This window comes from Opisthocomus hoazin, chromosome 2 (genome assembly GCF_030867145.1).
Source record: "Opisthocomus hoazin isolate bOpiHoa1 chromosome 2, bOpiHoa1.hap1, whole genome shotgun sequence".
In the NCBI taxonomy this organism is placed as follows: domain Eukaryota; kingdom Metazoa; phylum Chordata; class Aves; order Opisthocomiformes; family Opisthocomidae; genus Opisthocomus; species Opisthocomus hoazin.
Genome location: NC_134415.1, coordinates 14,187,178 through 14,214,471, shown reverse-complemented (window position 1 = coordinate 14,214,471; position 27,294 = coordinate 14,187,178). Strand labels below are relative to the sequence as shown.

General features: G+C 37.9%; 1 long non-coding RNA gene across 6 annotated transcripts in view; it reads right to left on the bottom strand.

The window, feature by feature from the left end:
• LOC142360451 (uncharacterized) overlaps positions 1-27,294 on the bottom strand; it is a 246,112-nt gene that overhangs the window by 65,223 nt on the left and 153,595 nt on the right. For 5 of the 6 annotated variants that reach the window (XR_012763045.1, XR_012763048.1, XR_012763047.1 and 2 more), the window contains 2 exons: positions 4,818-4,914; positions 4,161-4,201 (listed from right to left, as the gene is read on the bottom strand). This is a non-coding gene — a long non-coding RNA (uncharacterized LOC142360451). The remainder of the gene's footprint in view (positions 1-4,160; positions 4,202-4,817; positions 4,915-27,294) is intronic. The other variant, XR_012763046.1, reaches the window with a different exon arrangement.

Below are 27,294 nucleotides of genomic sequence, written 5' to 3'. Positions count from 1 at the left end.
CTTTCAGGTAGTTGTAGAGGGTGATAAGGTCTCCCCTCAGCCTCCTCTTCTCCAGACTAAACAGCCTCAGCTCCCTCAGCCTCTCCTCATAAGACTTGTACTCCAGACCCTTCACCAGCTTTGTTGCCCTTCTCTGGACGTGCTTCAGCACCTCAGTGTCCTTCTTGCAGTGAGGGGCACAAAACTGAACACAGTACTTGAGGCGCGGCCTCACCAGTGCCGAGTACAGGGGCACGATCACCTCCCTGCTCCTGCTGGATGCACTATTCCTGATACAAGCCAGGATGCTGTTGGCCTTCTTGGCCACCTGGGCACACTGCTGGCTCATGTTCAGCCAGCTGATGACCAGCACCCCCAGGTCCTTTTCCACCTTGGCAAATTTCCAGCCACTCTTCCCCAAGCCTGTGGCATTGCATGGAGTTGTTGTGACCCAAGTGCAGGACCCAGCACTTGGCCTTGTTGAATCTCATACAATTGACCTTGGCCCATTAATCCAGTCTGTCCAGATCCCTCTGCAGAGCCTTCCTAACCTCAAACAGATTGACATTCCCACCCAGCTTGGTGCCATCTGCAAACTTACGGAGGAAGCACTCAATCTCCTCATTCAGGTCATTGATAAAGGTATTAAACAAGACTGCCCCCAAAACCAAGCCCTAGCGAACACCGTTGTGACTGGCCACCAACTGGATTTAACTCTGTTCACCACAACTCTCTGGGCTCAGCCAGCCAGCCAGTGTTTTACCCAGTGAAGTGTACACCCATCCAAACCATGAGCAGCTCGTTTCTCCAGGAGGATGCTGTGGGAAACAGTGACGACAGCCTCTTCTAATAGAAAAGATTAGCCAAACATTAGTAAGGGAGTAATTTTAAACTATGCTACAGGCAGCTTCCCACTGCTGGTAAGCCTCCACCGGTCTCACTGATACTGGTCTCCTGTGAGACACTGTCTCAGCCAGCCATGATCCTGCATTGGTGGGAAATTCCATGTTAATATTACTCTCAGACATATAGTCCTATCAGCCATCTCAGTTTTAACTGTTACACCAAGTATACAACAGGACTGAGCAGTGGAGAAGCCGGGTCTGTTCTGCCCCATTACAGAGGTGTCCGGGGAGCTCACATTGCTCCCCAAAATGATATGCTTGGGAATTGTACCAGTTTACCTGTGTTTTGGGATACGTGCTGTCAACAAGAGTCCTAAGAGCTTCCAGCAGTGATGTAAATATGCATTTGCTAGAAGTTAGACACGGTTGGGCACTGTGGTTCACACAACTGCTTCCAGGCATGATGAGTGTTCATCTTACTTTAACACAGAAGGAAAGTTTCTGCACTGCTGAGTGCATACAGGCTTTGTGTTCAAAGAAATTCAAGCTGCCAGTGCAGCTCATACTCTTTTACCCTTCTTCGATCCCTCATGGACAGATTTGACCACCTGTCATTTTTATTGAAAAACACAATTGCATTTACTTTATTAAATATATTTATCAAAAAATCCCTTTCTTCCATTCTACACTCCTGTCCTAATTTTCTCTGTTGATCCAGTTTTACAGCACTATTCCTTTGGCTGAAGAGTTTTTTATCATAGTTATATAGACTCTGTAATTTGAAAGGCCAGCAATTCCCCTCATTCACTGTATAATGCTTGCTGTCATGGAATTATGCATTATTAATATAACAAGAACAGGTAAACACAACACAGCAGGAAAATTGGCACACCTTCAGGTGAAATACACAACAAAAATGTTGCCCTTTACAGAAGAGTATTTAGGCTACTAAAGGGCATTTGCAGTGTTGAGCTGCCAGCCAAGTGTCAAAGAACTTGTCTGCTTTCAGTCCAGCACATTCAAGAACTAAATCCCACTCCCCCACACCACCAGCCTCCTCAGAAGATGCTGTGACTGCCCAGTGGTTGTCACTGTCAATTCTTTCTCTCTGTCTTTTAGCCACTCCTGGAAGTAACAGTTTGGCTACAAACGATGGGCAAAACTTTTTTCCAGCCAATAGATAACCTTCCCTCCTCATCATTTCCTTCAAAGTTTAAACACTCCTTTTTCTGTCACTGCTGTTTTTCCTGGAGTCTTTCCACTGGTATCTTCCTATCAAAGAAACCTAGCGGGGACATGACACTAAATAAGTACCTCAATGAATTACAGTTATTGCACTCTGTCCTAACTAAAAGAAAAAAAGAAAAAAAGAGCACCAAGAGAAATTCAGAAAATTCTATGAAGTTCACAGACTTCATATTACTGCAAGGGTAGACAACAGAAAAAAAAAAAAAGAGGAAGTTAGGTGGGAAAGATTTTGTCCTATTTCTTCACCAAAGCAAGCAATTCCCTCAGGATACCCTGAAGATTTTTATACACTTAATAAATCCTTGCCTGTCAATGTTTGTGTGTGTTTCAATTCAGGTTAGTAGAACTGTAGTGTGAGTTTTCCACAGAAAATAAATAGATTACATGCAAACTATGATGCTAAATAAATGACGGATTGTTAATCTACATATTATAAATATGAAATGTGTAAATAATTTCTCTATACAAGAACTAGCTCATTGCATGAATCCCTCCCTTTTCTTTGTTTTACCCATCTGCAACATCTTGTTAACAGAGGTGTTCAGGCATGCTTAACTTCTACAGCCTGAGCAGCTCTCAAGAGAGTGAGTTTGTATTTCTTTAAATTATGTGTCTGTGCTGATATGAGTATCTTGGCAGGGGCCAGAATGACAAAGGAAGTTGGTTTTGGTGGGGGGCATTCTTTTCAAATGGTTTTTGGCTTGTTTTTACCGCATTCTTTAAGCCACTGTAATGCAATATCGTATAAGCTGTGGAAGCAAAGATTTCATATTCTGGTAAGCCTACACACTGCCTGTTCTGATGGGATTTTAACTCAGACAGTTTGTCTAGAAACAACTGGATGATGACAAAAACAATAACGCTGTTAATGGCAAAGAGGACAGTGACAATGTGATAACATCCATTGACCTTTACAGATAATGCATAACTACAAAAGGGCATTGTAAATGTTACACCTTCAGCATCTTTTTCTACAGCTGAAACCAATCAAAATGAATATGTTTTTTTTAATTATGCAAATACCAAAGTATTTCTATCAACACATAGAAAGTTGATTTCATTAGCCCTTGATGAAGCCAGCTGGATTATTTAGGGAAGCAAAAGGGAATTATTTCTATCAAGGCATATTTTAATTACAGACTGACTACTTAGCCATTATTTGCAAATATGCAAAACAGGTATCTTAGAAAAGGTTCCTCAGTTTTGCCGTTCATTTTTGCATAGTCCCTTATTAGGCTTCTAGTACTGCAGAGACCTATCTCACTTCCCTCAGCAGTCTGTAAAGAGAAAGTTTCTGTAACATTTTTTTGCTTTTTTTGACTAGTTCTATAACTTGAGGGAGGCAAGTAACGAATAAAAAAGGCCATGATCAGAATGAAGTTTGTTTTCCTTCCCAGTTGTTTCTGTATCACAATATATTTTTTGAGGACTGGATACCCATTCTCCCTAACGGTTCGCCTATCCTATTTTGTGACAAAAAAATTGCATGAAATATATTATAATGTGAGATAGTTGGGTGACATTTTCTTGTTGAATTCTAACGCAGATTAATAAGTTTAAGAATTTTTCCCCAATTTGAAGATAATCTTCAAAATAAAAATATTTTAGTCAATATTTATGGTGTTTTTCCAGACAACTAATTAGAAAATTATTTATTGCCACTGAAGACCCTCAAAACTATAACCACAGTTGCTCTTAAAACAAATATGGGTAAACATGTAAGGAGAAGGAGGGCAGAGAAAGAGAAGAGTTGCAGTTCATAAAACCAGGACAGGTTATTCACATTTGAAAGAACTAAACATTGTGGTGAAAAACAGAACGTGAGACACGATGACTTTGCAGGAAGATCTACTGCTACACATGGAGTAGACATGGAATTCATCCATCATTTCTTTCCTGAAGAAGATAATTCGTCTGGAAGCATCAAGCCCCCTACAGTCATGCCTATTAGATGAACCACTTGAAAAATTAAGAGGACAGATAAAAAAAGGAATTGCATGTAAACCAATTCCATAAAGAAATCCTTTTGACAAGGAAATAAGAAATTAACAGGGTTCCTTCAGTGAACTGAGATAAAGGTAGACTTACTTGATATTGTTGTTTATTTTTAAGAAGCTGCTCCAAAAGTTCTGCAAAGCAAGATGGTTTGACGGAAATCTGTTACTACATCTAATTCTGCAATGAATAGATTATGTAATAGTTTAAGAGATGGTATGGAGCTGAAAGGCCACTATTACCTCTGGGTGTGAAATACAGATCAGTGAACATTTCCTCATGTGTACTATTGTTACAGGCTCACGTGCTACTCCCATGAATGTATACTTCATTCAGAAATTTGACGTACCCACATTGTTAGGAAACCCACAAGGTCAGAACATGTGTGATATACTAATTTTCAATTTAATAGCAAAAGTCCATGCTATGTATACTTCAAAACAGTTGTTTGACAGTTGGTTAAACAAAGTGCACATTTAATTTATTGAACAGTAAATGCTTGCTATGGAATAATTTATGCTGATATAGTATTGCTATGATTTTTCATTATATGGTTTTCTGTTAAAGCTAAATATTTGAGATGTTTTCAAAACAGTTTCCAACTCCTGCAGGAATAGATTATCCCAATATAAATAAATGTTTTGTGAATAGAGCTAAGAGCGTGCTACTCATATTGACAGGACCAAAATATGTATCACCCTGAATTGCCATATTATTTATTTTAGGAGAAGAGAAATCAATGTATCTTACCTGGTTCAAGATGGAAAAATTCCAGGGGAGTATGTCATCAGCACAGACAAATCTGCTGGGTACATCTTCAGAGGGCAGGAGAGGAACAGAAGGTACTCTAAAGAGACGTTAAATAAATTAGACAGAAATGCAAGAAAACCTCTTTCAAAACACAAAATTCAAAGAAGTTCAAAGAGTTGATTGCTTAAGGTGCTGCAAAGGTCATACAATATTTATAAAGTTTTTAGTTTAAAAAACAGGGAGCATTATTGTTGGCTAAATTCTAGTTGATCTAATGTATAAATCAATATACCTGTGTATTTATAATACTCTTAGTGACAAAAATAATATCAATATTTACATTAGAGACAACAAAAACTATTGTCCTTATTTATGACAACTCAGGCTTTTTATTTCTTTGAAACAGTTACCAAGAGCTGTTTAAGGTCCTCTAGATTCCTTTTTTATTTTTTTAGTGAGATTTGGAGTAGACCACCAAGAATTGTCATCAAATTCAGTGATGTTTTACAGAATTTCCCCAAAAGAAATCTCAGAGCTAATGGGCGCTAGGTATTACCATCTTATAGGACCTAGATAAACATAACAACATTAAGTAGGTCAGTAATTTCTCTGTTGCTACTTCTTTGGTATTGAGATTAGCATTGGATAATTCTTCATCATGCCTAAAACAAGAAGGTCCCAGTAAGATCTCATCTGAAAGTCCGTTCTCCCTGCATATTCCTTTTGTCCCACAGCCTGCCTGAAACAACGACTTGAATAAGAGTTTCTCATTATGGATCACTCCAACTAATACTAGAAACCTTTGCAGAAGGTGCAGTTATATGAGGGGGATTATTTCATGTAATAGAAAGAAAGAAATTCATTTACCAATTCCAAAACAGATTATTGCAGTTCAGTGGCATGTAGAGATAGAAGACTATTTCCTTTCTTAGATACCTACATTTTCAGACTGTTCCCAAGTACAAGATTTTGGGGTTTACTCCTTAAATGCATCTGCATGTGATGCATTTTTGGTTCTTTTACCTTCATAACCTCTCTGAGCCCATACCTCAGGATTTGATCCTGGGGAGGCAACAGACCACCTACCTCTGCCCTGTCTCCAAAAAATGAACACCAGATTGAAAGTAAGTTCTACTAAGCCAGCAAGACATCTCCTCACACCTGTGCCTCACTAGATACAAGCTAGAAGGCTCTTCTGCTAAGTCAAGTTAAGTAACTGGCTAGGAGCTATCCCACTATGCAATAATCTCCTACTATTGGGAGCATAATACAGTAATAATGTTGCCAGCAGCCAGAAAAGTATAGTAATCATTAGATGTTTGCCTGGGTGTAGATTTCAGTGAAAAAATATCCACAGAAGAAGAAATCTCTTGGAGGAGTTATGTGATAGGTAATGATACCACTATCACTCTAATGTCTTTTTAAACAATTTCTTAACACATTTTGTGAAGTATAAACAAGAGGGTTTTTTCTGATTTCAGTGACTCTACCAAGCTGCTTAACAGCCTACAGGCCTGGTGGTTTATTTCATTTTCTTCTTTTTGTCCATTGTAACTTCATTAATCTTCCTTCCAGGGCAAAAGTATGGATTCATGATACTCACTTCCAAAAGCAAAACTATTGACTGACTTCCTCTAAATAGTATGGATTAGATCATCTTAAACCCTTAAGGTTTCATATCAAAATCAGTAATGCTCTTATTTTACTGATACAGACAAAGGTTTGAGTTAAGAAGTAAAGATTTTGAGAAAGCTTAAAAAAAATTACTTTCTAATATTTTAATCATATTTTCACAAAGTATATGCACTTTTAAAACCATACTACAAAAAATATTTTTTTCACAGAGGAAAGTATCTGTCTTATTAAGGAAAATTTTTGAAGTTAGGAATAAATAAAAAGGTATTTATTTTGCTGCTGTGATGGTGTATTAAGAATTGTTATAAGTAGTGGTGATGTTTGAAGAACATTTATAAAAATAGAAGGAACTAGACTAGACTCTTTGGATCCTTAGCACTTATAAATGGAGGCAACTTCATTCTTTTCCTCAGGAGTTGAGGATCTCTTGAAATATAAGCTCGCTCGGAACAAAGAGAAATTTCATTTACTAGACAATCTAAGACATGTTTACTTAAAAAATAGTGAATATGAAGACCTTGAATCAGAAAAGGTGCTTTCAAAGCTGAATTAAAGTTTCTCTTCAAAGATTGTTGAATTGAGTTAAATGAAAGTCTTCAAGACTTACGCTGTCCCCTAAACACACTGAATTTTTTTATCGCCATCAATTTTCTCTATTTCTTCTTGCTGCCCCGTTACTTTCTTCATGCCTCTGTTTCTGCATACTGTCTGCCACAAATTTTCACATTACGTTTTGATAATTAACAACAGTGGGACACCCTGTGCTATCCAGATGCCTTACACCGTGTAGCCTCACATATTTCAAAACATATTGCAAACAGAAGCATGTCTTTAGATATAAAATCTGGGGTCTATAGAGATTTTCAAGTGTTGTCTAAGACCTCACAAGGAGCCATGGCTGAGTTAGGTGTAAAGACTTTGTCCCTCTCAGTCTCCTGTTGATGTGGCAAGTTTCTGTTGCTTCAGTTCTTGCACAAAATCCTACAGCTTGATCCAAAAGTAGCTGGTGAGATTTCTCTTTTAATTATAATTGGTGCAGCAAAAGGAACACAGAAATAGTTTCTGAGGCTTACACTATAGGCGGGTATAATGGGTATTCAGCTGTGCGGCCTCTATTGATATTAATACAACCAGTGTGGTTGAAAATCTGCATTTGACTTCACAGTTTCATTGGATCTCATTTTTTTGCATTTTTTCAGCTGGTAGACAAACCACTACTGACAGCAAATAGTGCAGCGGTAACAAAAGAAGAAAAGCTGATAAATTCACTCCCTTCTTAATGAGTTTTGCTTGATGATATGGAAGTGACAGCATACAATGTCATCCCACTGAAAAGCAGTTCATTTCCAGCCTGTACATTTAGCACCCTATTGCTCCACAGCATCAAGGCGATCAGATCATGTTAATCACTAGCCAGACCCTGATCCTTCTGAAATCAAAGATAGCTTTGGTACTGAGTTTGATGGGACCATTAGGGTGGGTTAATGGAAAAGGTGAACATAGCAGAGACACAGAAAAGTAGAAAAAGAAGTGTGTCACAAAATGCTCTTCTGCAAGTGTCGGTGACTGCAGGCTGCAGAGCTCAGTGACAGACTACATTACACAGGCATCTGAAAATACTCTGCAGAAAATAGCTTTAGTTCCTAGCCTCTGAACACAGAAGAAGGGCTACAGAGAGACATAGGAAAGCATGTTAAAAATAATGCTTGAGGCAATTATGGATTTTTTGTTTACTGGGGAATTTAGAAAAAAATTAACTGAGTCAAAAATGGAAATTCTTGAAACTGCAGGTGAGCTGACAAGTAAATACATATTATTTATGCCATAAAAATTAAATCTTTTGTTTTAAGAGGATCTTTTCTTTCCAGTTTCAGCCTCTTAAAATGTTTCTGAGTGTTTTAAAACCTGAGTTAACTTTCCAAATGAAAACTCAATTTTAATTAAAAAAATTAAAACAATCACTGTAAATTAAGGTAAAAAAATGGTGGGGGGTTCGTTGTTTGTTTGTTTGTGTTTTTTTGTAAGATTATTTTAGTGGAATAATATAGTATTTCTTGATATATCATCTGATATACTTGGAAAAGTTGAGCACTTGTTGGCACAAAACCCCTCCATCACGCTTCAGATTTTTGGGGAGAGGGGTCAGATTTTTACTAATGTGAAACAATCGTTAAAAACAAAAGAATTTCAAGTGTATTCCAATGTCACAAAAGCTACCTTTCTTTTTGGAAGAAATTTCTCACCATTCTGTATTCAATGGCACATATATTTCTGGTCCCTAAAATACTCATAAAAAAAAAGGCAGTTCTTGCACAGACTGGTCCTTTATGTACAATTCCTGCCAGATGTCTTAGGAGGCCATTTTGTGGCATATATAATAGCTACTCCAACACTAAGCATGCTACAGGCTGGAGCTCAGATGATGACACAAAACCTAGAGTGAAAATGACAGAGAGCATCTTCTACCACGTACATGCAGTCCCTAGCACTCTGGTCAAGCCCAGGAGTCTCATTAGCAGTATCAGATAGAAGGAAACACCTTCAAGATTGTCTTCCTTCCAGATGTTAATCTAATTTCCACCTGCTAGCAAGGGATGAGGAGAAATCACTGACCTGGAAAAGTGAGTGGTTGCAAGAAGAAAAGATAAAAAACATAGTCTCTGTTTAATCTCTACTATATTTATTCTTATGCATTTCATTGCTCATTTTAAACCACATTTATCTGGACTAATATAATAAATATTCTTGAATTTCCACATGTAATATAATGTTCTCTGTTAACAATACACATAATCTTTTCCTGACCTCAGTGTAGTTTCTGAATGATTTCATGCTATGAGGAATTTCTTGAATGCTAATATCCGAGCAATTGCTTTGACGTGGGTTAGGATAGGGATCTTTTTGCATTTATTTATTCTGTACAAAATAGAATGCTGTTGGACTACATAAACACCTGACAGTCTGTAGCCTTATATCTTGCCTACAATAGGCCAAATTTAAATTTCTCTTACATTGATTTGACTGCACTGGAATCAATAAAATTTCTCTCGATTATCAGTAGTGAACTGTAAGAGACAGGGATCAGGCTCAGCATCTCGAATACAGAAACTTTTTTTGTTTAAAAGGATTGCAAGTAAAGTCCAGTGAAAAGAATGTAAATAGTGTCATTCCAGGCTGACACTCTCTTTTGTTCGGTTCTCCTCTTTTTTGTTTCAGACCAGTCTATAGCTCAGGGCTATGGATCAGATTTCTCTGTAGTACTAAACAGCCAAAGAGAGGAAAGCAAGCAAAACGAACTCTGTAAAAATCTCTGCAATTCCACTGAAATTAACTGAGCTGTACAAGTGTGAGGGAGGTTAAAATTTACTTTCAGAAGGCTGGAAAAATACAGTGGCATTAAGTTTTCAACTTCACGAAGACAAAAACAATGGACAATGGAATTCCACCTTGATGTAGAGAGGCAGTCCAAATGCATAAATTCCTCCCTATCTCTGATTAAGGGTTATGTCTCCTACTAAAATCAAATGTGACCTATAGCAGTGAAGAATCATCAGAATTATGACTGCAGAGCTCAGGCTGGAGATAGTTTACAGGTGAAGATCAAAGACATCCACTTATTAAGAAAGGCTATACCTTGCCTGAGGCAGAAGAAATAAATGAATAAGGGTCAACTGTACCTATTAACAATGCTTGCTGAACAGACAAACCTGTTTCTAAGCCCTTGGAAATTTGTAAGGGCAGAGTGTTCTAATTAGGCTGCAGAAAAAAATACAGATACATCCAGAACATATCTTCCAATTCCTACAATTTCTTCCTCATTGCTGTTTGGCAACGCTTTGAGCCTTGCATTCATCAGGAATTGAATTCATTTCGTTTCAGTGTATTTGCCAGTCTGTGCTGAATGCATGATGACTGCTCTTTTTTACTCTGGCAAAACTGGTAGAGGGTTTTTGAAAATACCTCCAAGACTCCTGGCCAGCTGCAATCTCCCTTAGAATACACCTTGTGTTAACCAGTGTGAAACCCCAGCTCAGCTCTTTTTGGCTTCATATCTTCAAACTCCCCTGCTGCCTCCATGCAACACCCAAAGGCATGTAGCATAATTTCAGGTTCCTGCTATAAAAACAGTGTTTTGAGAAACTGCTACATAATCCCCACACTACTTCAAACAGTTTAGGCTGAAAGGAAACACAAACAAAATAACAGTTTTGCCTTACAGCCATATGGGGCCCAGTGAAGGCACAAGGTCAAGTGCCTTGGAGTTTGGATGTAGTTTGTGTCATTTGGCCTCACGGCCGAAAAGTAGACCTCAGCCTAATGTTACTTAGCAGCACAAATGTAGCCACTGGGGCCAGGATTTTATTCCAATTAATGGTAATCAGAGATAGAAACAGAAAGAAAGGCATTTCCAAAAACCTCACAAAAGGTCTGCTTTAGCTGCTGTAGTAGGAAGAGACAGGAGCAGGGAAGACAAGAGGTATATGGTAACGTCTTTTATAGCATTTCTTCCCTAGTTTCAAAGAGAATAAAGTGCTATTTAAACAAACATCATCTACCTGGGAATGCAAAATGTGTACATCAGAGAGGTACAAAGCAGACCTGTTCAGGAAATATCAGGATTTGCTCTGTTTGGTGGAGGGGGGTCCAAGGGGTCCAAGATTTTATTGCCTGCAATTTTTTAATCTGTTTTGCAATCTTTTTCCAAACATGGTTTCAAAACAAAACCATAGAAAAGAAACATGGGGATTTTGAAAAATGTGGCAGGGGGCAAATTCTGGTACTTTATGGACTGAAAAGGAATGGTTTTTTAAACAAAAAACTCCTTTTAAAAAAGTCAGCTGCATCTGACACTTCAGCTGCAGTGAATCTTCAGTAAGAAAGGTGTAATAAACAACTGCCATCTATACACTAACCAGTAGAAAGCTGGCAAAGCTAAAACTTGTCGTTACAAATATTTTACCTTTGTGGTGCAGTATGGTGCTGTGAGAAGCTGTGGACCAGTTACTGCATATTATGAGTCTGGGACACACAGAGAGATCTCTGCGTAGAGGAAAGCTGCCTTTCACTGCAGAAATGGAAAAGCCCTTAGTGACCTCTTCTAGGCACTCGGGGTCAGAATTAACTTTGGAGGCAAGTCACAGAATCACAGAATCACAGAATAGTAGGGGTTGGAAGGGACCTCTGTGGGTCATCTAGTCCAACTCTCCTGCCGAAGCAGGGTCAGTTCTCTCAGCAAGCAGTTTACCGGTATCTCAAGGACTGTCATGTCAATTGAGCCTACAAAGTATTATTTTGAGTTGCAAAGCAATTTCACCTTAGAGAGAGCACCAGGAGGTCATCCTGTCTTCACTTTGCCATAGACTCTGCAAATGTCATCTAGGTCCTGAAAAAATGCTTGAAGCTCATTCAGGACTCACTTTTGTGAAGATTTTGACACTGTCAACACGTATTCACTGAAAGGAAGGTGAGAATCCTCTGAAAGTAAAGACTGCAAGAACATAATAGGATGAAGGAGGCAGTCTTTCTTTTGAAATCTGTTTCAAAACTCTCAATGTATACAATTGAAAAACTTTAAATTGAAGCTTATCTTCAACAAAATCAATACTTGGAAGGCTTGGTGAATTGTACTGTCTTTAGACATGGAAAAAAATTTTCCCACTGCTCATTACGAGGTAGGAAACGACTTAATAAATTCTGTGAGTTTTAAAAGGACTGTAAGAACTAAGATTTGAAGATAGACCATTAGACTACTAGCACTTCTGAAGCAAGTGCAGATGCTGCACTGAGTCTTTTAGTAAATAATAATTCTTACCAAACAGATTCATATCCAGTTTCTTGATCATTGAAAATGCTTGCAATTTCCTGAAAAGTCAACATTTTTCATAGAAAGTGGCTGAATCAAGTAAAGGTAATCTTCTTCAGTTAAGGCAAAATCATGAGGTCAAGTCATTGAAGCTGATGTATACCACTGAGAAGCCTATTTTCACTTTTTCTGCTTTGTCATGGTATGTTTTTATATAGATAAGAATTAACTTTTATGGGTTTTTCATCAATTTTTTATTGTAACTGACCCTTCAATAAATGCATTATGTGATAAATTTCAGGTCATACAGAATGAGACTATTCTAATTTTAAGCCTGTACCACAAAGCAGACTGTGGAAGAAATATAACTATTCTTCAGACACTGAAAGTGACTCTCCATCATCCCTAGCTTTATCATCTTTGAAGAATTTAAAAATTGCCACCAGGTAGTTCTCATGCTATGTATAAATGTCACCGATCATGGGAAACCCAAAGCTGTAACTTTTTTCCCTGCTAATATACTAGCCAATATATTTTTGACAACATATGAAACTTCTGAACTAGCAGGATATACTATTTGTCTTAATGGTGAATCTTGGAGCAAAATACTATTCAATTTGCTGATACAATCAAGTGATCTATTTCACTGACTGCAGCTGATAAAATCAAGTTATCTATTTCAGTAAGTACATTTATTGCACTGTTGCTGCTCCTGCAACAGTCACCTTGTCATTTTCTGTATTTGTGTATATGTTATTTATTAAAAAGTTTCAAGAGTTTTGTTGTTAGAAGCTGAGCTAGAATTATTTTCACATGTTGTCTTCCACCTGACAGTCCAACATAAGCAATTGGGAAAGAACTGCATAAATTACTGTAAGCCCTATGGCAACTGTTGCTATCTTTACCGGTCCATGTAAAACCATTTCTCCACTCATGACAGAAAGTGCAAAGCTTTTTCTTCTCTTGAGGGCATGTACCTAACTTGTTGCTGGAATGTAACCATCACAGTCACTGTCATGCTCATAGTCCCTGCAGGGACGTAATCTGAGACACTAAAAATACGTTCCTAGTTAGATTCAACTTGAGACCATGATAACTGTTTCACAACCCCTGTTACTGACCAATAAATTCTAGATATCACACATAATGCAATCAATGTGTAGCCAGCTATAAATTTATGGGGTACTATCATCATTAAATACACAGATCATTGACTATATATAGCACTCCTAGCTGCATTTCTTTTAAATACAGAAAAGCTCCACTGAAAATACATTTCAGACATGGTTTTTGATTTTTTAAGGGGTAATTAAAAGTCACTCTGTATGCAGTTTACAAACACATGCAGGGGAGTTTGCTTTAGAAGGCACTACACAAGTGTAACACACTTACTTGCATACACAGCACTCAATCTTAGACAGGAATGTGACAAAAAATGAAACAGATTTCTGCAAAAAAATTTCCAGCTTCATCACTTGGGAGTCTCTGCTGGGAAGGTGAGTGCACACAAGACTGCCCACAGTACCAAGCTTAAAGCTTCTTCTGTCTGAGTGCCCTGGTGTGGGGATTTTTCCCAGGAAGAGAGATGATATCTTCACCTCTAATCTGCTTGGTTTTAGATTTCTTTCCACCTCATTACTTCTCTGAAACCCTCACCCAGCCTTTATCACAACCTGACTGGAAACCTATCTTATTCCTTCTAGGTCCACCACATACTTCTAAGCTTCCCTCATACAATTTGCTCAGCAGTTCAGAGCTCACAGTCACCAAAACTTCCTCACCAACAGCATGCCTCACTATTTATAGATTGCTGAGCCTGGATGAAATTTCCAGAGAGTAGCTCGTCTCAGAACCAACTTCTCAGTCCAGTCAGAAGGAGACGGCTTCCCACCATGCCTTAAGCCATACCATGAACACAGTATTCACTCTGCCTTTGCAATAAAACAAAGTAGTGACTATATACTGGAAGCATTTTTAAATTTAAAAAAGGGTAGGTTTAGACTGAACATAAGGAAGAAATATTTTCCAGTGAGGGTGCTGAGACACCACAACAGGCTGCCCACAGAAACTGAGGATGTCCCATCACTGGAAGTGTTCAAGGCCAGATTGGATGGGGCTTTGAGCAACCTGATCTAGTACAAGATGTTCCTGTCCATGGCAGGGGGTGGGCTAGATGATCTTTAACAGTCATTTCCAACCCAAACCATTCTGCGATTCTATGACTTGCTGTTTAAATAAGAGACTTTCCAAAAGCTTCCTCGAGTACCATTTCCTTACCTGCGTTAAAAGTGTGAAAAGTAGAAATGTGGTATAACATCACATTTTAATAAGTGTAGACATAAGCTTGCAGGCACAGCCACAACTTTTATTTCATGTGTGATGTTAGTGCAGTAGGTTAACTTTTCTTTCCTCAGCTTTGTGGTTAGCCTTTGTAGTTAAGCTTCTCCAGCTTGAATTCTGAAATAAGTTTAATTAGAAGTGACATTGTTTTGAGCTGCTCTGCAAAGGTCGTGATTGAGCTTTCTACTTATTCAAGTGAACAAAATAAAGGAAAACCCTTACAATAAATGATGGCTTACAAATTAAAGACATGCTGGATAGTCTCCTAAAATAACGCATTTGGTATCCAGTCTGTTCAAAGCTCTTCTGTGTACATGCATTAAATGGAGGCATGCCAGCTTTCCTCAAAACAAAAAAAAAAAAAAAAAAAAAAAAAAAGGAGGGTGACAGCAGCACATCTTTTCTCTCCACCCTCTCCTCATGCACACATAGGTGCACTTCTGCATTACAATATACACACCTATCATACCTCCTGGCAGGGAGATGAGATACATCTCTGAGGGGTCTGACAACATCCCCATCTCTTTCCTCTACCCGGCCTCTAACCAGAACCTCAGCAGGTACAAGGGGAAGGACAACAGGGAAAAACGGAAGATGATGATTGTTCTCAGCCCTTCTCGTTGTTGACAGGCCATTGTGCATCCAAGGAGTGCAAAAATCATGGAGTGAGAGGGACAGCAATTACAGGGAATGGAGCTGGGGTTTCAGACCCCATTCCCCGAGATGGGCATGCATCTGACAAATGACTATTACTGGGTTAAAATTAAACACAGAAATGAGAACATTTGGTCCCCTTCCTCCCAGGAAAACACCCTAGCCATTAAGCCACAGTCAGTTTTCCTCACTTCATTCTCTCCCTATGCCTGCTTTTGACAGTGCTACCCCAGGCACCAGCACAGACCCAGCCCACTGCTGCCTCTGCGTCTGGAGCCTGCATGTCCCTGAGGGACCCAGAGAGGCTCCCTGGCAGAGGGCAGGCTTCCAGGCAAACTTTGGTCTCCCCTTTCTCTCCTCGGCATCAGTCCACCACAGAGGAAACAGGACGAGGGGATGGCACATTCCCTTCCATCTATTCATCTCTTGCAGACATCCAGAACACCCAGCAACGTCCGGTAAGAAACCTGCAAGAAGCACCTTTTGGTGCCTGGTGAAAATTTGGTTCCCATTTCAAGGAAACCAGTGGACCTGACCTGACAAAGGACTACAAAATTACCTGAGTTACGTACACAGCAAAGAGATAAAGGTCTGAAATCTAAGGACAATGAAGGCCTGTGGAAAAATGTCAGAGTAGCCGTCAGAGGCAGTGAGATTCCACGAAAGGCTAATTATTGTCTTGTGCCATATGTGTCATTTGCTTTTCTTCTAAAAACATTCCTAGTTTGAGCTGGAAGCGCTTACTCCCTCCTACACGTGACAGCCACTGTCACAACCAGACTCAGGCTTGTATCAGGCTCCTGGAGAGGGAAAGGAGACAAACCTCTGTACTATGGAGTGGTCACAAACACAGGCCATCAAGCACAGGGCACGGGCTGGCCTGTAAGTCACTGCTCTGCAAGATGCAGGGAATTGGGGAATAGACCCTGGTTGTATATAAAATTAATGAGAGTCCTGGGAAGAGCAGAATTTTAGCCCTTCTGCTGTAAAATCTGAAAAAGCAGGAGAAATACAGCCAAGATACACTGGGGGAGCCAGTCTGGATTTCCTGAGTGTTTTCCCAAGTTAAATAATCTTCTTTTTTAAATTTTAAAAGAGAACACTTGTAAGCTATGTTGTTTTTCAGAAGTCTTTGAAGCTTTAATGCTAATAAGACATAGGCAAAAAAAAAGATTTTTTATGCTTTTTATCTTTGAACATCAACTGCTATTAATAAATATACTGTACTGCCTTGATTAGAAAGATTTGAAAAAACAAAGTTTTCTGCAAAAAATCCCTGGTTGACAGTGCTTTGCTGTGAGCACTGGTGGAAGACAGGAACAAAGTGAGGTTGATTAAAAATTTGAAAGTATTGCCTGGTGATTGATTGATCATACTTGATTGATAATACCTCATGGTGATTCTGCAAGCCAGAAAATCCTGTGCTAGTCCCACACTGACCGATTACTGAGGTGTATGAGGTAGACAAATTGCTCACCTATGTTTACAGACTAATAGTAGAAACACACCCTTCAAATAAAAATGCCAAGGAGTGAAAAATAAAAAAATATGCACTTGATAAAGTATATTGTTAAGGTGTGTATTCCAGCAACTGAAATTTATGTTTTTGTGTAAGACTAAATATTAAATTGAGCACAAAATGTTAAAAATATATTTATGATCTTTAATATGTTTTAGGAAGAAGTTATTACCATTTTATTTTCTGTTGTTATTGGTGGAGGTGGTGTTATTGCTCTTTTGTTTTTATTGTTATTGCTATACTGGAACTTCTTTTCTCCATGGGTCAAAACAACTTTATATTTGAGTCACTGGCTCAGTTATTAGATTCCACAAAATTCATTCATTTGCTCTAGTCAAATACGATATACACTCATTTAATAAAATATAAAGGGATATATTCACTATTCTGAGGAGGGACCTTAGAAAAGGGCTTTCTGTTTCTTGTTATCTTATGGTACAAAGTGCCTAGGAAAACTTTTTTTGAAAATAAGAGATTTTGGATGAGTATTAAGAGTCAATAACAAGGGCAGTGCAGCTCCAAGGGCCCCGAGAGCTTGCTAAAGCAAGTTTTTGCAGTAGGTTAACATGTTGTGATGCTCCAGGGACCGCTGTGTGCACATCTCCCTCTGCGCAGAGGGCAGCCAGCTCAGAATGCACATTGATTGGCAATGAAAAGCCTGCGCTGAACTCTGGCAGCACACTGAGGTCAGCACAAAACACTGGGGCAAGCCCAGTCCACTAGACAGAGAATGACTTTCGTCTCACCATTGCCCAAATGACCATGGGCTCAGTTCCTCCTGTGAGACTCAGCTTTGGAGCTGCAGAGCTCTATTACCCCTGGGAAGTGGTAAGAGTCATTTTGTTTGATGACTTGATGTACATTAAAAACTTCACTAAGGTGAAATCTAGGGATGCCTTGAAACTCTTTAGAGGCTCAGTTCTCAAGGCTTCTGAGCACCTGGAGCACCTCGTAATGCAAGAGGCAGTAACAACATGGGCTTAAATAAAGCAAGACCAAAAGTACATTTCACAGCATGAACAGATTCTTGTCAGAAAAATCAATTCTATTCTGCTGTCTTTAGAAATTAGTAAATATGATAAAGCAGCACATCTGGCTAACTGTTATGGCAGGAAGATATTCGAAAATCAGACTTAATGAAGACAGATTTAGTCACACAGTCCATTTAAATGTCAGACAGAAAGGTATAATTCCAAACATGGCTTTCAAACACCAACATGAAAGATGATCTGGTTGCCTCAGAAGAAACAGTTAAACATGTGTGAAGTTCAGTAAGTGGTTTCAGTCAACAGGGAGGTGCTTTCAGGTTCAAGATATGATGTCCCAAGAGTTGCTCTCTTTATTCCAGTTTTCCTACTGGAAAACTTAAAATTTAGATAAATGTTCTCTTGGAAAAAATCCCATGAATTACAATAAGCACATTCCTCATGTTATAGCATCACCGGTGAGTTCTGTAAGCATATGCTGTCATTATTTGAAGGCAACGTAAAGATAGGTGCGGTTTCCTGAACTGAAAACTAATCCAGCCTAATAAGAAAATGGCAACAATAAGCTCTAGTTGCTATACAATTATAATGTGATGCTTATATTTTTGTCTCAGTATCAGTCTTTAAAATCCCATATGAGGATTACATGAGAATTCAGTTACCAGAGCCTGATTTCTTGGTCCACTGGACTGTCACTTGAGAATTAAGCCTGCCAGATACCGCATACTCTGGATTGCATATCACACAACAGTACCTGACCCTGGGCATTTTGTTGACTCTTTCCGATGGTATATTCCATCCCTGTGTTTTCAAATAGCTGTTCATTTCCTTTTTGCTTTCTTTCTTCCTCCCTCTCACGTCACAAAACGGAAAAGAAAAGTGAATTTAGATAATAAAACATTTTATGTATCACTTGGAATAAAAACAAACCATCTGTTTGGAAATAAGGTTTTCTGATTTCCACAGTGGTTTTATTGACTTGTTTTCATTACTCTATAGTTTCTTATCATATAATGAAGAATATAGTTTATTCTTTTTCTTCTTATATACTTGTTTCCTTTGATCCCTGAAAAGTATTTTTCATACGTAATAAATTCTTCTTCCAGATGCATTCCTTTTGCAAAGGTGAACAGACAATTTTTAAGGTTCAAAATCCATTTTGAAGGTCAGAAAAAGCAGCCTGCTCAGTCCTAGAAGTAACCAGGTTCTTAAGGGTTCAGACAACCAGTAGGATGAAGAAATAAAAGCAGAGACCTGGAGTGCATGTGACATTAATAATGAAATGTGGTGCTTTTCACCTCTGCATTACTGATTCAAAACAAAAGGCGCTACTCTGTGATCACTATTCGGTGATCCATGTGAAATTGTGGATAACCTCCATCTAGTTCCTAATAAATATTTGTCTGTCTCGTAAAAGTAAACACAAAGGTTAGTGCCCCAGCTAGGAGTTTCAAAAGAGAGGTTGATAACTGCTCTGCCACTGCTATTGTAGTTTTTTGGTCTGTGTAGTTTCACTTTCTGGCTTTGTTAGTCTCGAACTTTGTGGGAGCAGGAGATCGATTTTAAAAACAAGAAAATTATGTAAGGCCACATGCTAACTTGGACTGCACAAGAAAATCTGCTCAGCACAAATGACTGTGGAAGCAAAACTTCTGTGATATGATTTTTTTATTTCTTTAGTCTGATGTTCTTATCCCTCACAACACCTGTTTCAGTAACTTTGAAAGAATTTCGAAGCCTCTCATTACACAGTCAGCAGCTCACCTGGGATTAGCACTTCAGTTCCTTTGATATAATCAGTAAATTGCAGTCTTCAGCCCATGATAGAGCTACCAACATTTGTGAAAATTGGAGGAACAAACCCCTGAGACATCATGAATTTTCTGCATTTGGCTGAGTAAAGAACCTAAAATCACATCCAAGATTCTCTGGTATTAGAGCCTGAAGGAAATTTCTGCCAGAATGTCTTTAGGGGATGGATATTCTTGAGCACCTACATACACCCATTATGCTCAAAAGCATACACAAAAAATGTGTTCAAAATACCACTGAAGTCTTCAGAAATTCTCCCATTAGATTCAATGGACTTTAAGGCAGAGTGAGAGATGCAGCACAGAGCTGCTGTAATTCCCTTTTACATGAATGCTCTGCATGGCCCCGAACAGATGACACCGGTAATGGTACAGAAGGAGAGCACTAGGCTGTTGGGGAAGCCACTTACACATAGTAGATTAATTATTTTCGCTCCTGTGATGCTATGATACTTCTTTGTTTTCCTCTCAGAAAACAGCACAGTAGATTTCCACAAAAAATGAATGTGGTGATAATAGGGTGGTTGCTGTTTTCTGAATGCGAAAAGAAAATATCAGTGACGAGACTACAGGTCTGATCAATCATCATATTCATTTCTCCCAGCAAAAAATGGGTCATCCTACTACAGGAGTATTCATATCAGCCCACCACTGCTAACACTCTTGGACACACCACATTAACTCAAGATTGGACCAGTGCTTCTTCCCTTGACATTCACCTCGACTATAATCACAGGCAATTTGCATCCCCAGTCAAATGCAAATCCTTAAACCAGCACTCAGACTTCTCTCATTTAGTCTCAGGCCCGTTAGCCAGAAGCTGGAGAGTAGGTTATAGTGACAGCAAAAAGGAAAAAATCAAGCAGCCGCAAAAGAGAAACATTAACAGGATTTTAGAGAGGATTTCAGAAAGTACAGAAGTAGCTGAGAAACTGTGAAGAACAACAAGTGACATAGAAACACAATCTAGAAATGAAGCATTCACCAAACAAATCTCTTAAATAATTAAATCTCATGGACTGGTGGCATCTGTTAGAAGTGACTTTCCTTTTATGATAAGAGATGATTTCTCACATCTTGCCAAAATTATAGTGCTTTTACTCTGTTATTTGAGGAATAATTCTTCACTCTCTTTCATATCTGAACTTATTTAAAATTTGTGAGACCCAGTAAATCCACTTTGAAGCTGATTTATTTCTTTGGGCTTTCAAGCCTAGCAAACTCAAACTACTACTAAAAAAAAAAACTCCAACAAGATTGCTTTACATGTACTCAGCTTTACCCTGGCTCAGTCAGATCTCTAAGGGCTTTCTACAGACTTGAGTGTTTTCCTGGGCCTAGAATAGGGATCTTGTTTTGGTGAAAAAGTTACATCTGCCACATGGCCACTGTGTTGAAGACATAACACCTGTGTTTTTCCCAATGTTGGATCCAGGCAAAGGGGAAGATTGGAAAAGTCACTTGTACAAGCAGAATATTTTTTTTTTAATTATGTGTATTTTCTTCTCCTTTTCTTGGATGACAGTACTGAATATGCTAGGTCTAATATTTTCTATTAATTTTTGACAAGGAACTAATTCATTGTATGTTGGTTTGTGCCTCTATTTTTTTCAAGTTGTTCACAGGTTATTCTTAGAGTCATGCTTTTTTGCATGCTTCCAGTGTAACTGGCTTGCTGTGGATGTGAAGACTGTACATGGATTCCAAAGGCCCATAAACTAATGAGAGCAAAAAATTGACTGGTTTTGAACAACGACCATGAGAATTTCCTAGCTAGCACTCTGTCAAGGTACAAGATCCCCTGCAGCCCATGCTGAAGCCATTCTTGTTTTTATGCCCTATATCAATAAACATACAGAGATAGAGGGAGGATATAGAAAAATGAGCATGAGAAAGAGAAAATTACCTCAGTGAATTCAGCTCTGGTTTTGACTCCACTGAATACTTCCAAACATTCAGTATGACCCAAACTGAAATTCTTACTTGTGGGTGCTTTAAACATTAATTTTGATTGCCTGTGGGCACACTCTCTAGCCTAATTAATATTTAATTACAATTATTTCAGCAAGAGGGAAGGTGAATTTTCTCCTCCTCCTCTCATCAGGCAGAAGGTGCAACTGAAATTAGGTTTGCTGCCAGCTGAGCATTACAGTTAGAGAGCGCCTGTCTGCTGCTATTACCACCTTCTCCTACAGGCACATTTTGAAAGACAAGGACTGCAAGGAGAAGGATTTAAAACACTGTACATTTTAGGTCATGCTTTCTCCAAGAATTATTGGTGAAGTTCAGCAGGAAAGTGACCACGGGGTCAATGACATAGGAAAAAAAAAAAAAATCTATATTTTATGTGGTGTGCCTGTCTTACTGAGCAGAGGACCCAAATGCTTCCAGGGATACGGCGGTACTATTGTGTAAAACATAGTTAAAGATTTTCTATTTCCTCATTTCTCACACAACAGATCATGAATGTCTGTAAACAGGAATAGGTTATATTTTTTATTTTTAAGCTAGCTGAAGAAACATGCATCTGTGAAGGAAAGCTAAAGGAGATATCTACTATGGCTGCAGAATGAAAAAATAAATGTAATCCTGGCAAGCTGTTCCATTTATATATTATCATGATTAACAGATGTTACATTTGCAGCTATTTGTTCTTTTCCCAGGAAAGGTAATCCAACCCTGAAACAGAGAGATAATACATTTCCTTGAACTACAAATTCATGTCAGCATAATAATGGTAATTGATGTGTTCCAAAATGTTATCTTGAAAATGGGACTGAGCACATTTCTTTTCAAAAAATTAAGCAGGACAGTCCAAGTAGAAAAGATCAGATCAAAAATTATATTGTAAACACTGTGTAATATCCTAATTGTATCTACAAGACTTTTCCTTCTTTCCTCAGTGTTTCATCAAGCCTTCATGGTCTAGTCTGTAGGTAAAGTACTTTTGGGTCATTAAATGCCCATCATGATATATGGTCAATCAAACTTCAAAAGCAACATTTGCTTTACATGTTGCCTTCAATGTCATGGGAAAGTACGATTATCATACTTCAGCTACCCATAACACAGAAGGACATTTCAAGGATAGGACAAACATCCTTGGACAATAAAATGTGTGAGTGACTTGGCAAGATGCAGGCCAGAAGGACTGTCTGAAAAGGATAGCAATTCCTTAACCAAGCTCTTGTGATGAAAAATGACAACACTGCTGACTCTCTAGCTGTAAGCTTGAGATGGCAGGATTTCAGTGTTAAGGTTTCATGTTAAACGCAACCCAGAAATGGCCTGTTTTTCTTACTTGAAATTAAAAAAAATGACTTCTTTAACCGCTGACTTCAGAGAAAGAATTCCAAAAACCAGCTTTTTTCTACAGAGACTGAAATCATGGAATGCTCATTCACCTACCTAGTGGATAGTAAAGAAAATATTTTTTAACCCAGCAAGCTCACTTTGGCTTTAATGAGTTCTATACTAAGGTAGGAACTAGGTAAAGACCCAAGCTCAGCCATGTCCGTTTTCCTCTAATGTCCACTGTCTTCTGTCTATAGCTACTGATAACACTGAAGATATGCACAAACACTATAGAAGAATAGAGTTATATTTTATTGGTGTCACTTTCTGAAACAAATGCTCACAGATTTTCATGTCAGCTTTTTATATAGACATTGTCTGAACAGTACACAATATTTTCAATTCTCTTTTTTCTGTTTGAACATTTTCTAGAATAATTCACCATTAAGCTAGTTATGCCATAATTTTCCAGCTCTTCTTTTATATAGCTATTAAATTTACTTTTCCAAGATAGTTATGCAACTCTATTGGCTCCCATGAATTTTAAAAATATAATTTCTGAAATTTCACACCTCTTCTCATTATTTTCATATTATCCATGTATATTGTATGAATCTGTATCTTTATCATTTGTTTTGTAACATTCTTATCAAAAATCATTTTGTTTACCCTTTGCTCTTACTAATCTAATTCTCATTGCTAGTTATTTTCTTGCTTCCAGCAGAACTCTTCTGATTTCATTTCTATGCCCTCATTAGACACTTTTATTGAAAATGAACACACATAGCTGATTAGAACTTCTTCCACCATTCGGAATCTTCATTTGCTTTCTCCTTATCACTTTTCTTTCTCATATTGGAGTACCCAGATTTTTGCTTTAAGTTTTATTTTTCCTGCAACCATCTACAGAGCATAACTATCACCTTCTACTTTTCTGTTTTCCTCTGTCTTAAATACTTGATAGTTTCAGTTTTCATCTTGTATCTTTTCTAAACCCGCAACTGCAGAATATTCAGCTTCCTCTATTAAGCCTTCTTTAAACTGTGTGGGTTTTAAACATTATGCTGGTAATTTTAATTTGCAACATTTCCTTTTGTATCTCCCAAGCTTTCTCACATGGTTCATTCCTGAGAAATCCTGCTTGAAAAATAATGTATGTAATTCTAAAACATTCTTCCTTTCATTCACCTTTCATATAATACCAATCAGGGCTTTGTAGGTTGCAACTTCCATACTCCAAAATTAAAGCTGAACTTTATTTGGTCGAAGTTGATGAAAAATGAAGGGACTCAATTTGTCTACACCTTGTAACAGCCTCAGTATAAGTCACCACTTTCATCTGGAGCCAAAAATTTTTGAATTTGTTTCCTGGAAATAAAATTAGGCACTTTTTAGTCCACTCAGAGTAAAGACCCCCACTCCAAAGAAAACTAGACCACAGACTCTTCCCCTGCCATAAATGTATCTTGGGACTTTTTGAAGAAAACATAAAAACCTGAAATATTTGGGATTAAAATATTTAACAATAAGACAACTGCAACAGAAATGACTGAAATGCATTAATGACCCTTTGATCCAGAACTTTCCGTTACACACAGTACCTACATAGACACATACCTTCATTAACTAAATGTTATGTTTCCGCATATTCCAAAGAATTACAAGAAGATAGCAACTCGCAAAACCAGAGAATGATAATGGACTTATTTTCATTTCATTCAACTCCTGTCCTGAGGGAAATCCTAACATTTTCCAGATGTTTATCAAACCTGTTTGTAATACTTGTAATAGTGGAAATTCCACAGTTCAACTGCCTAGTGGTATGATATAGAGAAGACAGAGCCAGGCTCTTCTTGGAAATGCAAAATAATAGAACGAGGCAATGGACACAAGTTGCAACACGGGAAATTTCAGTAAGATACTAGGAAAAAGAATCCCACCATGCGAGTGGTGAAACACCTGAACAGGTTCCCAGAGAGGCTGTGGTATCTCCATCACTCAAAATAATCAGAAGTTCACTCTTCTCTGGACACCGTCCTGCGCAACCTGCCCTTGTTGGATCTGATTTGTGGGGAGTTGGAATAAATGACCTCCTAAGGGCCCTTTCCACCTGAAATATCCTGTGACTCCGTGAATCTCTGAACATTACCACATATCTCATCCCAATACTTTATCCTCCATAGCATTTTGGAACATTGTCTTAATATCCAATGTAAATCTGATTTGATGTAGATGAAATTTTTTGGATTTCTGTCATCAGTTAGTGATGCAAAAAACTGTTCACCTTCCTTAGCATAACATCCTCCTATATAGTGAACCTTCTAGATTTTTCTTTAACTTTTCTTTCTAAACTTGTTATGATTCTTGTTGGCCTGTTCTGCTGTTTATCTGCCCCTTCTGTAAAAGTGATATCCCTGGTGAAGCCCAGTACTTCATACTAATTAAAGTGGGAAAATTTTGATCCATGTTATACATCTTCTTTATAATGATTAAAGCTACACCTTATTTCTTCAACTTGCTTATGAGAATTTGACATTGAACAATGTCAAAAAGCAGTATCAAAATTCAGATTTCTTACTTTTACTGTTTCTGTTCTTTTAGATATTATGCTAGTTACATTGTCAAGGAAGGAAAATAAATTGGTTCGACAGAATCCTTTTTTGAAAAACTTATAATGGCTCTTTTTGTCATTTTATTATCTCCTGATTTATTTCAAGTGCAGATTAATTAGTTACTTATTTCTAAATCTTCTCATTTTTGAGTCTTATACCTTTTCTTTTTTTAAAGATAGTGTAATGTCCTTACTTATCTGTCAGGAAATTCACAAGTTCCCAAGGGTTCTTGAAAACAAATATCAGTGATTCAGAAATCCCAGATACTTCTCCTAATGACAGTGTACTCTATAGAACAAGCTATGGACCTTGCAGTCCTCCAAAAAGTGGCCATAAGCACATTCAGGATATAATGCAGTCAGGATTGCATCCACTGTTCCAAACTACGATTTCTCAATGAGTTGAGTGCTGCTGTACTTGCCACAAGATTCATGCATAATTAATTCCAATTCATTTTGCCAATTAACTGCTTTCCTAATGTTTTCACAGAGTTACCGGAAACACTCTTGTTTGCTTCCATCATGAATTCCTTCTTGGTTTAGCCTCATTGCTTACCACACCATTCTGTATTAGATCAACATACTATGTTTACTTTAGGTTATAAGACATCATAGCATTACAACCATGATGTATTATTAATGTGCACAAAACTGCAATGTAATGCTGTATTAAACAGAAATGAAAAAGCAGTCAACATGTATATTTGAGGGAAAGGGTGGCCTTTAACGTTAATATTTTCAAAGTGGTGAAAATATTTTAGGTCACTGGAGTTCCGAATACGTACATTTTTCTATTGGTAATATAGCTGTTTGGACACCAATTCAAATTTTTTTATATACTCAACTCTTTCTTTGTCCATTCAGTTATTTGGGGACTAATCTTGATTGCTTGGAAATTTCTCTGTTATTTGTAAGTACTTGAGGCTTAACCAAGCAAATTATACTTTTAACTTCAAGAATATCAATGGTCCCATCATCGTTTCTTATTTTAGGACAGAATTAAGTCCTATTCTGGGTTGAGATATGCCTAAATGATATGGATTTTAGTCATTGCAGCCAGAAATTGCATTCTTTGACATTCAGTACTTTGAATGGGGTTCTAGTGCAGTGGGGCTGATCATCTAAGTTACAGGGTTTTACTTCCATTCCCTGAATGAATAACTACATCTAGGTCAGAACTGTGTGCTTGCACAGTAATTATGGGGGTGATTTGTGATTTCAGTCACCACCATCTGAGGAACCCTGTGAAAACTGGCCTTCAATAAATGGCAAAGGTCCCACTGGCTTCGCTGTAGTTAGGCTTTCACCTCCAACTCCCCAGCAAGACTCAATTTGTTAAGAACTTTTAAAAAGAAAAAAAAGGAAAAAATATTTGGTAATTAGAGAAAATGCATCAGATCACATTTTCGCTTCAGAGATAACGAAGATGTTATGAGCTCCTTATCAAGAATTGATCAGAAGTAGACACTGTTCTGGTTTTTGTTTTGTGGGAGTAACGTCTCTGCTTAACACCAAATTAAAGTGGTTGGGTGTGGTTTTGCAGTAGAAAATGAAGCTAGTAGAAACTAAAAAAAATTTCAGCACAAGACTTTAATTTCTGTTTCTTCCTAATCAATGACTTTAAACTCCGAGTTGCAATGAAACCGGGGTCTTTAATGTGTCCATTCTGTAAGGAGGAAAAAAAAAGCCCAGAAACCTCTATACACAATGCTAATTGCTGAGAATACTGTGCACCTATTGGTATTTCATTTAATAAACTGGCCTGCTAGACACATGTATTTTAAAGCTCAGGTTTAATTAAAAGATAAGACTAAGCAGTAGCTT